The sequence below is a fragment of the Triticum aestivum genome, chromosome 3A (genome assembly GCF_018294505.1).
Source record: "Triticum aestivum cultivar Chinese Spring chromosome 3A, IWGSC CS RefSeq v2.1, whole genome shotgun sequence".
NCBI classification, from domain to species: Eukaryota; Viridiplantae; Streptophyta; class Magnoliopsida; order Poales; family Poaceae; genus Triticum; species Triticum aestivum.
In genome coordinates, this window is record NC_057800.1 from 576,994,424 (window position 1) to 577,007,484 (window position 13,061).

General features: G+C 41.1%; 1 pseudogene; it reads right to left on the reverse strand.

Moving 5' to 3' along the window:
• Positions 1-295: 295 nt before the first annotated feature.
• LOC123056997 (uncharacterized) lies at positions 296-1,352 on the reverse strand (annotated as a pseudogene).
• Positions 1,353-13,061: the final 11,709 nt, after the last annotated feature.

The window sequence follows — 13,061 nt, forward strand, 5'->3', positions numbered from 1 at the left end:
CCTATATATATCATCCATATTGCACTTGTATCACCATCTCTTCGCCGAACTAGTGCTCCTATACAATTTACCATTGTATTGGATGTGTTGGGGACACAAGAGACTCTTTGTTATTTGGTTGCAGGGTTGTTTGAGAGAGACCATCTTCATCCTACGCCTCCCACGGATTGATAAACCTTAGGTCGTCCACTTGAGGAAAATTTGCTACTGTCCTACAAACCTCTGCACTTGGAGGCCCGGCCCAACAACGTCTACAAGAAGAAGGTTGTGTTGTAGACATCACTCAGCTGCTTGCTCATGGCCGTTTTGGATCTGCATTGCGCCCACCCTCTTAGTGACCGCCTCCATCTGGAAACCCACCGTGGCTGCTGTAGGGGAGTTGATGCAGGGCAGCAGGCATGGCAGCATCTCCGGGCTCTCCAGCTCAGCAGGTCCGTCGCAAGGACGAGGGGGAGCGGCCTCCGTCTTCAAATGCGAGGGGGGCATCTAGGGCTTGGAGCTTGGCGTTTTCCATCTCCAGCTGCATGCAATCCATGCGCGGGGGTGGGGAGAGGGCACGTCATGAGTTAGAGAAGGAGAAGAACTGGGCCATCCGGTCCACCTCTGCTGGCGTGGTTGGCACCGGGCGGAGGGGAAGAGGTGGGGTGGCGCGCAGAGCCGGGGCGCCGGAGCCCTTCCCCGCGTCATGGTGCCCCCGACAACCGGATGAGCGGTGCCGGCCCACCGGAGTGCAACTGCGACGGCTGTGTGCCTCCTTGATGACGTCCGCACCTCTGTCTCTCGCGTGACAGCCGCGGCTGAGCAGACGGTCCTTCTAGGACCGGCCCGAGCCGCCACTTCCACCATCTTCTTCATGGTCGCGGCCGGCACCGCCGAGCACCGGGCCACAGCTCGCCGCCCTGACGCGCGGCACGATACTGCGGGCCCTGTCCTGTATGTCTTCTACGTGGGCAACCCACGTGCCCGGCTCGATGAGCGGGAAGGGGCATTCATCGCCCTCATCCGAGGAGGGCAACCCACTTTGCCCTGAGTCGGTGGAGCGCGGTGAGAGGGGGTCCAGTCCTCCAGCAAGTCGACGTGGAACAGCAAGTCGTAGCGACGGGCACCAGGCGGCGGGGGGGGGGGGTGCGGCGGTCCTCGGGGGCGATGCCGATGATCTCGTTGGTGTGGCCAGCGCCCCTCTTCGGCACCCAGAGAGCGCGCCTGGATGGAATGTGAGCAACATCCCAGACCCAAAGCTAGAAGGCAAAGGTCTTGATGTGGCCCCTCTCTAGGGTGCGTGAGTCCAGCCGGTCGACATGGCTGATTTCTCCGAGGGCCTCCTCGGCACCCGGCAGAGACCAGAACTACATGGGCAGGTCTTCCACCACCATGCGCACATGGTGGCTGAACTTGAGGATCGCGACGTGGTCGTCTTCACTCCAGGCCCCGATGAAGTACTTGCAGCCGTCGACCTTGATTACGCCATGACGCACGGCATTGTCCCGGTACACGGGGAGGTCGACGTGGACGAGGAAGGCTTCAGGATGGTGGGCGGTGACGCGCAACTGATGCGGCCCGGTGAGCAACTGATCGAAGATGATCCTGCCGACGGACGCCGGGGTGGTGGAGTGCGAGCGGTCCGCGGTGGGGAGGGTGACGGTGTGTGATGTCTACTACACAACCTTCTTCGTGTATACGTTGTTGGGCCTCCAAGTGGAAAGGTTTGTAGGACAGTAGCAAATTTCCCTCAAGTGGATGACCTAAGGTTTATATATCCGTAGGAGGCGTAGGATGAAGATGGTCTCTCTCAAGCAACCCTGCAACCAAATAACAAAGAATCTCTTGTGTCCCCAACACACGCAATATAATGGTAATTTGTATAGGTGCACTAGTTCGGCGAAGAGATGGTGATACAAGTGGTATATGGATAGTAGATAATAGTTTTTGTAATCTGAAATAATAAAAACAACAACGTAGCAAGTGATAAAAGTGAGCGTAAACGGTATTGCAATGATGGTAAACAAGGCCTAGGGTTCATACTTTCACTAGTGTAAGTCCTCTCAACAATACTAACATAATTGGATAATAAAACTATCCCTCAACATGCAACAAAGAGCCACTCCAAAGTCACTAATAGTGGAGAACGAACGAAGAGATTATGGTAGGGTACGAAACCACCTCAAAGTTATTCCTTCCAATGAATCCGTTGGGCTATTCCTATAAGTGTCACAAACAGACCTAGAGTTCGTACTAGAATAACACCTTAAGACACAAATCAACCAAAACCCTAATGTCACCTAGATACTCCATTGTCACCTCAAGTATCCGTGGGCATGATTATACGATATGCATCACACAATCTCAATTCATCTATTCAACCAACACATAGAACCTCAAAGAGTTCCCCAAAGTTTCTACTGGAGAATCATGACGAAAACGTGTGCCAACCCCTATGCATAGGTTTCCAATGTCACGAAACCCGCAAGTTGGTCATCAAAACATACATCAAGTGGCACGTGGTATCCCATTGTCACCACAGATATCCACGGCAGGACATACATCAAGTGTTCTCAAGTCTTTACAGACTCAATCCGATAAGATTACTTCAAAGGGGAAACTCGATTCATTACAAGAGAGAAGAGGGGGGAAGAAACATCATAGGATCCAAATATAATAGCAAAGCTCGCGATACATCAAGATCGTATCACCTCAAGAACACGAGAGAGAGAGAGAGAGATCAAACACATAGCTACTGGTACATACCCTCAGCCCCGAGGGAGAACTACTCCCTCCTCGTCATAGAGAGCGCCGGGATGATGAAGATGCCCACCGGTGAGGGTTCCCCCCTCCGGCAGGGTGCCCGAACAGGGACCCGATTAACTTTTGGTGGCTACGGAGGCTTCTGGCAGCGGAACTCTGGATCTATCTTGCGTTCTGGAAGTTTTAGGGTATATGGACTTATATAGGTAGAAGAAGCACGTCAGGGGAGCCACGAGGGCCCCACGAGACAGGGGGCGCGCCCCAGGGGGGTGGGCGTGCCCCCTACCCTCGTGAGCTCCTCCTTCCTTCCTTGACGTGGGGTCCAAGTCCATCGGGTGGCTTTCGTTCCAAAAATAACTTCTCCAGTTGATTTCGTTCCGTTTCGACACCGTTTGATATTCCTTTTCTTCGAAACACTGAAATAGGCATAAAAAAGCAAATCTGGGATGGGCCTCCGGTTAATAGGTTAGTCCCAAAACTAATATAAAAGAGGATAATAAAGCCCAATATTGCCCAAAACAGTAGATAATATAGCATGGAGCAATCAAAACTTATAGATACGTTGGAGACGTATCAAGCATCCCCAAGCTTAATTCCTGCTCGTCCTCAAGTAGGTAAATGATAAAAAAGATAATTTTTGATGTGGAATGCTAGTTGGCATAATTTCAATGTAATTCTTCTTACTTGTGATATCCCATTGACATAAAAATAATAATACTTCAAGCATACTAACAAAGCAATCATGTCTTCTCAAAATAACATGGCCAAAGAAAGTTATCCCTACAAAATCATATAGTCTGGCTATGCTCCAAATTCACCACATAAAATATTTAAATCATGCACAACCCCGATACAAGCCAAGCAATTGTTTCATACTTTTGATGTTCTCAAACTTTTTCAATCTTCACGCAATACATGAGCGTGAGCCATGGACATAGCACTATAGGTGGAATAGAATGGTGGTTGTGGAGAAGACAAAAAGGGAGAATATATTCTCACATCAACTAGGCGTATCAACGGGCTATGGAGATGCCCATTAATAGATATCAATGTGAGTGAGTAGGGATTGCCATGCAACGGATGCACTAGAGCTATAAATGTATGAAAGCTCAACAAAAGAAACTAAGTGGGTGTGCATCCAACTTGCTTGCTCACGAAGACCTAGGGCAGTTGAGGAGGCCCATTATTAGAATATACAAGCCAAGTTCTATAATGAAATATTCCCACTAGTATATGAAAATGACAAAACAAGAGACTCTCTATATGAAACACATGGTGCTACTTTGAAGCACAATATATGAGACTCGCTATATGAAGAACATGGTGCTACTTTGAAGCACGAGTGTGGAAAAGGATAGTAGCATTGTCCCTTCTTTCTCTTTTTTTATTTGGCCTTTCTTTTTTTGGCCTTTCTTTTTTTATTTGGGACAATGCTCTATTAATGATGATCATCACACTTTTATTTTCTTACAACTCAATAATTACAACTCGATACTTAGGACAAGATATGACTCTATATGAATGCTTCCGGCGGGGTACCGGGATGTGCAATGATGCATGAGTGACATGTATGAAATAATTATGAACGTTGGCTTTGCCACAAATACGATGTCAACTACATGATCATGCAAAGCAGTATGACAATGATGAATGTGTCATGATGAACAAGATGGTGGAAAGTTGCATGGCAATATATCTCGGAATGGCTATGGAGATGCCATAATAGGTAGGTATGGTGGCTGTTTTGAGGAAGGTATATGGTGGGTTTAAGGTACCGGTGAAAGTTGTGCGGTGCTAGATAGGCTTGCAAGGGTGGAAGGGTGAGAGTGCGTATAATCCATGGACTCAACATTAGTCATAAACAACTCACATACTTATTGCAAAAATCTATTAGTCATCGAAACAAAGTACTACGCGCATGCTCCTAGGGGGATAGATTGGTAGGAAAATACCATCGCTCGTCCCCGACCGCCACTCATAAGGAAGACAATCAATAAACACCTCATGCTCCGACTTCGTTACATAACGGTTCACCATACGTGCATGCTACGGGAATCACAAACTTCAACACAAGTATCTCTCAAATTCACAACTACTCAACTAGCGTGACTCTAATATCACCATCTCCATATCTCAAAACAATCATCAAGCATCAAACTTCTCATAGTATTCAACACACTCATAAGAGAATTTTATTATTCTTGAATACCTAGCATATTAGGATTTTAAGCAAATTACCATGCTATTAAGACTCTCAAAATAATATAAGTGAAGCATGAGAGTTCATCTATTTCTTCAAAATAAAACTACCACCATGCTCTAAAAGATATAAGTGAAGCACTAGAGCAAATGACAAACTACTCCGAAGGATATAAGTGAAGATCAATGAGTAGTTGAATAATTATGCAACTATGTGAAGACTCTCTAACATTTAATAATTTCAGATCTTGGTATTTTATTCAAACAGCAAGCAAAGCAAAATAAAATGACATCTAAGAATAGCAAACATCATGTGAAGAAGCAAAAACTTAGGATCAACCGAAACTAACCGATAATTATTGAAGAAGAAAGGTGGGATGCCAACCGGGGCATCCCCAAGCTTAGATGTTTGAGACTTCTTGAAATATTATCTTGGGGTGCCTTAGGCATCCCCAAGCTTGAGTTTTTGTGTCTTCTTAATTCCTCTCATATCACGGTCTCCCTAAATCTCAAAAGCTTCATCAACACAAAACTCAATAAGGACTCGTGAGATAGGTTAGTATAAACCATTGCCAAAAACCTTATCATACTCTACTGTAGCAAATCACTAAAATTATTAATCAACATTGCATACTAAATGCCTCTGCATATTTAATAGTCCTATCCTCAAATAGAATCATTAAAGAAGCAAACATATGCAAACAATGCAAACATAACAGCAATCTGCCTAAACAGGATAGTCTGTAAAGAATGCTGCAACATCCATACTTCCCTAGCTCCAAAAATTATGAAAGAAAATTCCCACTGTAGTACATTTATCAGATCTTAATATGCAAAAGGTTTCAATATTTTATCACATACTGACTTTTCTAGGGAATTATTGCAACAGCGGTAACCTTTCTGTTTTCAAACAGCAACATGTATACTTATAACATAGGCATAGTAAAGGCTATCAATGCCGCTTTTATTGAAATAAAAGATGCAACACATTGTTCTAAATAACAGCAAGCAAATCCTTACAAAATAAATTTACGCTCCAAGCAAAACACATATCATGTGGCGAATAAAAATATATCTCCAAGTAAAGTTACCGATGAACGAAGACGAAAGAGGGGATGCCTTTCGGGGCATCCCCAAGCTTAGGCTCTTGGTTGTCCTTGAATATTACCTTGGGGTGCCTTAGTCATACCCAAGCTTAGGCTCTTGCCACTCCTTATTTGATAGTCCATTGAATGTTTACCCAAAACTTGAAAACTTCACAACACAAAACTTAAAGTAGAAAACTCGTGAGCTCCGTTAGTATAAGAAAATAAATCACCATCAAGGTACTGTAATGAACTCATTCTTTATTTATATTAGTGTTAAACCTACTGTATTCCAACTTCTCTATGGTTTATAAACTCTTTTACTAGCCATAGAGTCATAAAAATAAGTAAACAACACATGAAAAACAGAATCTGTCAAAAACTGAACAGTCTGTAGTAATCTGGATCAAACGTATACTTATGGAACTCATAAAATTCTAAAATAAATTGATGGACCTGAGGAATTTATCTATTAATCATCTGCAAAAAGAATTAACTAAATATCACTCTCCAAATAAAAATGGCAGCATTTCTCGTGAGCGCTAAAGTTTCTGTTTTTTGACAGCATGATCAACAAAACTTTCCCCCAAGTCTTCCCAAAGGTTCTACTTGGCACAAACACTAATTAAAGACATAATACCACATATAAGCAGAGGATAGATGAATTATTTATTACTAAACAGGAACAAAAAGCAAGGAACAAAATTAAAGTTGGGTTGCCTCCCAACAAGCGCTATCGTTTAACGCCTCTAGCTAGGCATGATGATTTCAATGATGCTCACATAAAAGATAAGAATTGAAACATAAAGAGAGCATCATAAAGAATATGACTAGCACATTTAAGTCTAACATACTTCCTATGGATAGGGATTTTGTAAGCAAACAACTTATGGGAACGAGAATCAACTTGCATTGGAAGGTAAAACAAGCATAACTTCAAACTTTTAAGGACATAGAGAGGAAACTTGATATTATTGCAATTCCTACAAGCATATATTCCTCCCTCATAATAATTTTCAGTAGCATCATGAATGAAGTCAACAATATAACCAGCACCTAAAGCATTCTTTTCATGATCTACAAGCATAGAAAATTTACTACTCTCCACATAAGCAAATTTCTTCTCATGAATAATAGTGGGAGCAAACTCAACAAAATAACTATCATGTGATTGAAAATTAAGATCAAGATGACAAGTTTCATGGTTATCATTGTTCTTTAAAGCATACATGTCATCACAATAATCATCATAGATAGGAGGCATGCTTTCATCATAATAAATTTGCTCATCAAAGCTTTGGGGACAAAAAATGTCATCTTCATCAAACATAGCTTCCCCAAGCTTGTGGCTTTGCATATCATTAGCATCATGGATATTCAAGGAATTCATACTAACAACATTTCAATCATGCTCATCATTCAAATATTTAGTGCCAAACATTTTATAAATTTCTTCTTCTAGCACTTGAGCACAATTATCCTTTCCATCATACTCACGAAACATATTAAAAAGGTGAAGCGTATGAGACAAACTCAATTCCATTTTTTATAGTTTTCTTTTATAAACTAAACTAATGATAAAACAAGAAACTAAAAGACTCGATTGCAAGATCTAAAGATATACCTTCAAGCGCTAACCTCCCCGGCAACGGTGCCGGAAAAGAGCTTGATGTCTACTACACAACCTTCTTCTTGTAGATGTTGTTGGGCCTCCAAGTGCAGAGGTTTGTAGGACAGTAGAAAATTTCCCTCAAGTGGATGACCTACGGTTTATCAATCCGTAGGAGGCGTAGGATGAAGATGGTCTCTCTCAAGCAACCCTGCAACCAAATAACAAAGAGTCTCTTGTGTCCCCAACACACCCAATACAATGGTAATTTGTATAGGTGCACTAGTTCGGCGAAGAGATGGTGATACAAGTGGTATATGGATAGTAGATAATAGTTTTTGTAATCTGAAATAATAAAAACAGCAAGGTAGCAAGTGATAAAAGTGAGCATAAACGGTATTGCAATGATGGTAAACAAGGCCTAGGGTTCATACTTTCACTAGTGTAAGTCCTCTCAACAATACTAACATAATTGGATCATAAAACTATCCCTCAACATGCAACAAAGAGCCACTCCAAAGTCACTAATAGCGGAGAACGAACGAAGAGATTATGGTAGGATACGAAACCACCTCAAAGTTATTCTTTCCAATCAATCCGTTGGGCTATTCCTATAAGTGTCACAAACAGCCCTAGAGTTCGTACTAGAATAACACCTTAAGACACAAATCAACCAAAACCCTAATGTCACCTAGATACTCCATTGTCACCTCAAGTATCCGTGGGCATGATTATACGATATGCATCACACAATCTCAATTCATCTATTCAACCAACACATAGAACCTCAAAGAGTGCCCCAAAGTTTCTACCGGAGAATCACGACAGTGCCAACCCCTATGCATAGGTTCCCAATGTCACGAAACCCGCAAGTTGGTCACCAAAACATACATCAAGTGGCACGTGGTATCCCATTGTCACCAGAGATATCCACGGCAAGACATACATCAAGTGTTCTCAAGTCTTTAAAGACTCAATCCGATAAGATTACCTCAAAGGGGAAACTCGATTCATTACAAGAGAGAAGAGGGGGGAAGAAACATCATAGGATCCAAATATAATAGCAAAGCTCGCAATACATCAAGATCGTATCACCTCAAGAACACGAGAGAGAGAGAGAGAGAGAGAGAGAGATCAAACACATAGCTACTGGTACATACCCTCAGCCCCGAGGGAGAACTACTCCCCCCTCGTCATGGAGAGCGCCGGGATGATGAAGATGCCCACCGGTGAGGGTCCCCCCCTCCGGCAGGGTGCCGGAACAGGGTCCCGGTTAACATTTGGTGGCTACGGAGGCTTCTGGCGGTGGAACTCCCGATCTATCTTGCGTTCTAGAAGTTTTAGGGTATATGGACTTATATAGGCAGAAGAAGCACGTCAGGGGAGCCACGAGGGCCCCACGAGACATGGGGCGCGCCCCCTACCCTCGTGAGCTCCTCCTTCCTTCCTTGACGTGGGGTCCAAGTCCATCGGGTGGCTTTCGTTCCAAAAATAAATTCTCCAGTTGATTTCGTTCTGTTTCGACTCCGTTTGATATTCCTTTTCTTCGAAACACTGAAATAGGCATAAAACAGCAAATCTGGGCTGGGCCTCTGGTTAATAGGTTAGTCCCAAAAGTAATATAAAAGTGGATAATAAAGCCCAATATTGCCCAAAACAACAGATAATATAGCATGGAGCAATCAAAAATTATAGATACGTTGGAGACGTATCAAGCATCCCCAAGCTTAATTCCTGCCCATCCTCGAGTAGGTAAATGATAAAAAAGATAATTTTTGATGTGGAGTGCTAGTTGGCACAATTTCAATGTAATTATTCTTACTTGTGATATGAATATTCAGATTCGAAAGATTCAGGACAAAAGTTCATATTGACATAAAAATAATAATACTTCAAGCATACTAACAAAGCAATCATGTCTTCTCAAAATAACATGGCTAAAGAAAGTTATCCCTACAAAATCATATAGTCTGGCTATGCTCCATCTTCACCACACAAAATATTTAAATCATGCACAACCCCGATGACAAGCCAAGCAATTGTTTCATACTTTTGATGTTCTCAAACTTTTTCAATCTTCACGCAATACATTAGCGTGAGTCATGGACATAGCACTATAGGTGGAATAGAATGGTGGTTGTGGAGAAGACAAAAAGGGAGAACATATTCTCACATCAACTAGGCGTATCAATGGGCTATGGAGATGCACATTAATAGATATCAATGTGAGTGAGTAGGGATTGCCATGCAACGGATGCACTAGAGCTATAAATGTATGAAAGCTCAACAAAAGAAACTAAGTGGGTGTGCATCCAACTTGCTTGCTCACGAAGACCTAGGGCACTTGAGGAGGCCCATTATTGGAATATACAAGCCAAGTTCTATAATGAAATATTCCCACTAGTATATGAAAATGACAAAACAAGAGACTCTCTATATGAAGAACATGGTGCTACTTTGAAGCATAATATATGAGACACGCTATATGAAGAACATGGTGCTACGTTGAAGCACAAGGTGGAAAAAGGATAGTAGCATTGTCCCTTCTTTCTCTTTTTTTTATTTTTTTAGTTGGCCTTTCTTTTTTTTGGCCTTTTTTTTATTTGGGACAATGCTCTATTAATGATGATCATCACATTTTTATTTTCTTACAAATCAATAATTACAAATCGATACTTAGGACAAGATATGACTCTATATGAATGCTTCCGGCTGGGTACCGGGATGTGCAATGATGCATGAGTGACATGTATGAAAGAATTATGAACGGTGGCTTTGCCACAAATACGATGTCAACTACATGATCATGCAAAGCAATATGACAATGATGATGTGTCATGATGAACAAGATGGTGGAAAGTTGCATGGCAATATATCTCAGAATGGCTATGGAGATGCCATAATAGGTAGGTATGGTGGCTGTTTTGAGGAAGGTATATGGTGGGTTTATGGTATCGGCGAAAGTTGCACGGTACTAGAGAGGCTAGCAAGGGTGGAAGGGTGAGAGTGCGTATAATCCATAGACTCAACATTAGTCATAAAGAACTCACATACTTATTGCAAAAATCTATTAGTCATCAAAACAAAGTACTACGCGCATGCTCCTAGGGGGATAGATTGGAAGGAAAAGACCATCGCTCGTCCCCGACCACCACTCATAAGGAAGATAATCAATAAACACCTCATGCTTCGACTTCGTTACATAACGGTTCACCATACGTGCCTGCTACGGGAATCACAAACTTCAATACAAGTATCTCTCAAATTCACAACTACTCAACTAGCATGACTCTAATGTCACCATCTCCATATCTCAAAACAATCATCAAGCATCAAACTTCTCATAGTATTCAACACACTCATAAGAGAATTTTATTATTCTTGAATACCTAGCATATTAGGATTTTAAGCAAATTACCATGCTATTAAGACTCTCAAAATAATATAAGTGAAGCATTAGAGTTCATCTATTTCTTCAAAATAAAACTACCACCATGCTCTAAAATATATAAGTCAAGCACTAGAGCAAATGACAAACTACTCCGAAGGTACAAGTGAAGATCAATGAGTAATTGAATAATTATGCAACTATGTGAAGACTCTCGAACATTTAATAATTTCAGATCTTGGTATTTTATTCAAACAGCAAGCAAAGCAAAATAAAATGACATCTAAGAATAGCAAACATCATGTGAAGAAGCAAAAACTTTGAATCAACCGAAACTAACCGATAATTGTTGAAGAAGAAAGGTGGGATGCCAACCGGGGCATCCCCAAGCTTAGATGCTTGAGACTTCTTGAAATATTATCTTGGGGTGCCTTGGGAATCCCCAAGCTTGAGTTTTTTTGTCTCCTTAATTCTTCTCATATCACGGTCTCCCTAAATCTCAAAAGCTTCATCCACACAAAACTCAACAATGACTCGTGAGATAGGTTAGTATAAACCATTGCCAAAAACCTTATCATACTCTACTGTAGAAAATCACTAAAATTATTATTCACCATTTCATACTAAATGCCTCTGCATATTTGATAGTCCTATCCTCAAATAGAATCATTAAAGAAGCAAACATATGCAAACAATGCAAACATAACAGCAATCTGCCTAAATAGGATAGTCTGTAAAAAATGCTGCAACGTCCATACTTCCCTAGCTCCAAAAATTATGAAAGAAAATTCCAACTGTAGTAAATTTATCAGATCTTAATATGCAAAATGTTTCAACATTTTATCACATTCTGACTTTTCTAGGGAATTATTGCAACGGCGGTAAACTTTCTGTTTTCAAACAGCAACATGTATACTTGTAACATAGGTATAGTAAAGGCTATCAATGCCACTTTTATTAAATAAAAGATGCAAAACATTTTTCTAAATAACAGAAAGCAAATCCTAACAAAATAAATTGACGCTCCAAGCAAAACACATATCATGTGACGAATAAAAATATAGCTCCAAGTAAAGTTACCGATGAACGAAGACGAAAGAGGGGATGCCTTCTGGGGCATCCCCAAGCTTAGGCTCTTGGTTGTCCTTGAATATTACCTTGGGGAGCCTTGGGTATCCCCAAACTTAGGCTCTTGCCACTCCTTATTCCATAGTCCATCGAATGTTTACCCAAAACTTGAAAACTTCACAACACAAAACTTAAAGTAGAAAACTCGTGAGCTCCGTTAGTATAAGAAAATAAATCACCATCAAGGTACTGTAATGAACTAATTATTTATTTATATTAGTGTTAAACCTACTGTTTTCCAACTTCTCTATGATTTATAAACTCTTTTACTAGCCATAGATTCATCAAAATAAGTAAACAACACATGAAAAAGAGAATCTGTCAAAAACTGAACAGTCTGTAGTAATCTGGATCAAACGTATACTTATGGAACTCATAAAATTCTCAAATAAATTGCTGGACCTGAGGAATTTATCTATTAATCATCTTCAAAAAGAATTAACTAAATATCACTCTACAAATAAAAATGGCAGCATTTCTCGTGAGCGCTAAAGTTTCTGTTTTTTGACAGCATGATCAACAAGACTTTCCCCCAAGTCTTCCCAAAGGTTCTACTTGGCACAAACACTAATTAAAAGCATAATACCACATCTAAGCATAGGATAGATGAATTATTTATTACTAAACAGGAACAAAAATCAAGGAACAAAAATAAAGTTGGGTTGCCTCCCAACAAACGCTATCGTTTAACGCCTCTAGCTAGGCATGATGATTTCAATGATGCTCACATAAAAGATAAGAATTAAAATATAAAGAGAGCATCATAAAGAATATGACTAGCACATTTAAGTCTAACATACTTCCTATGCATAGGGATTTTGTAAGCAAACAACTTATGGGAACGAGAATCAACTTGCATAGGAAGGTAAAACAAGCATAACTTTAAAATTTTAAGGACATAGAGAGGAAA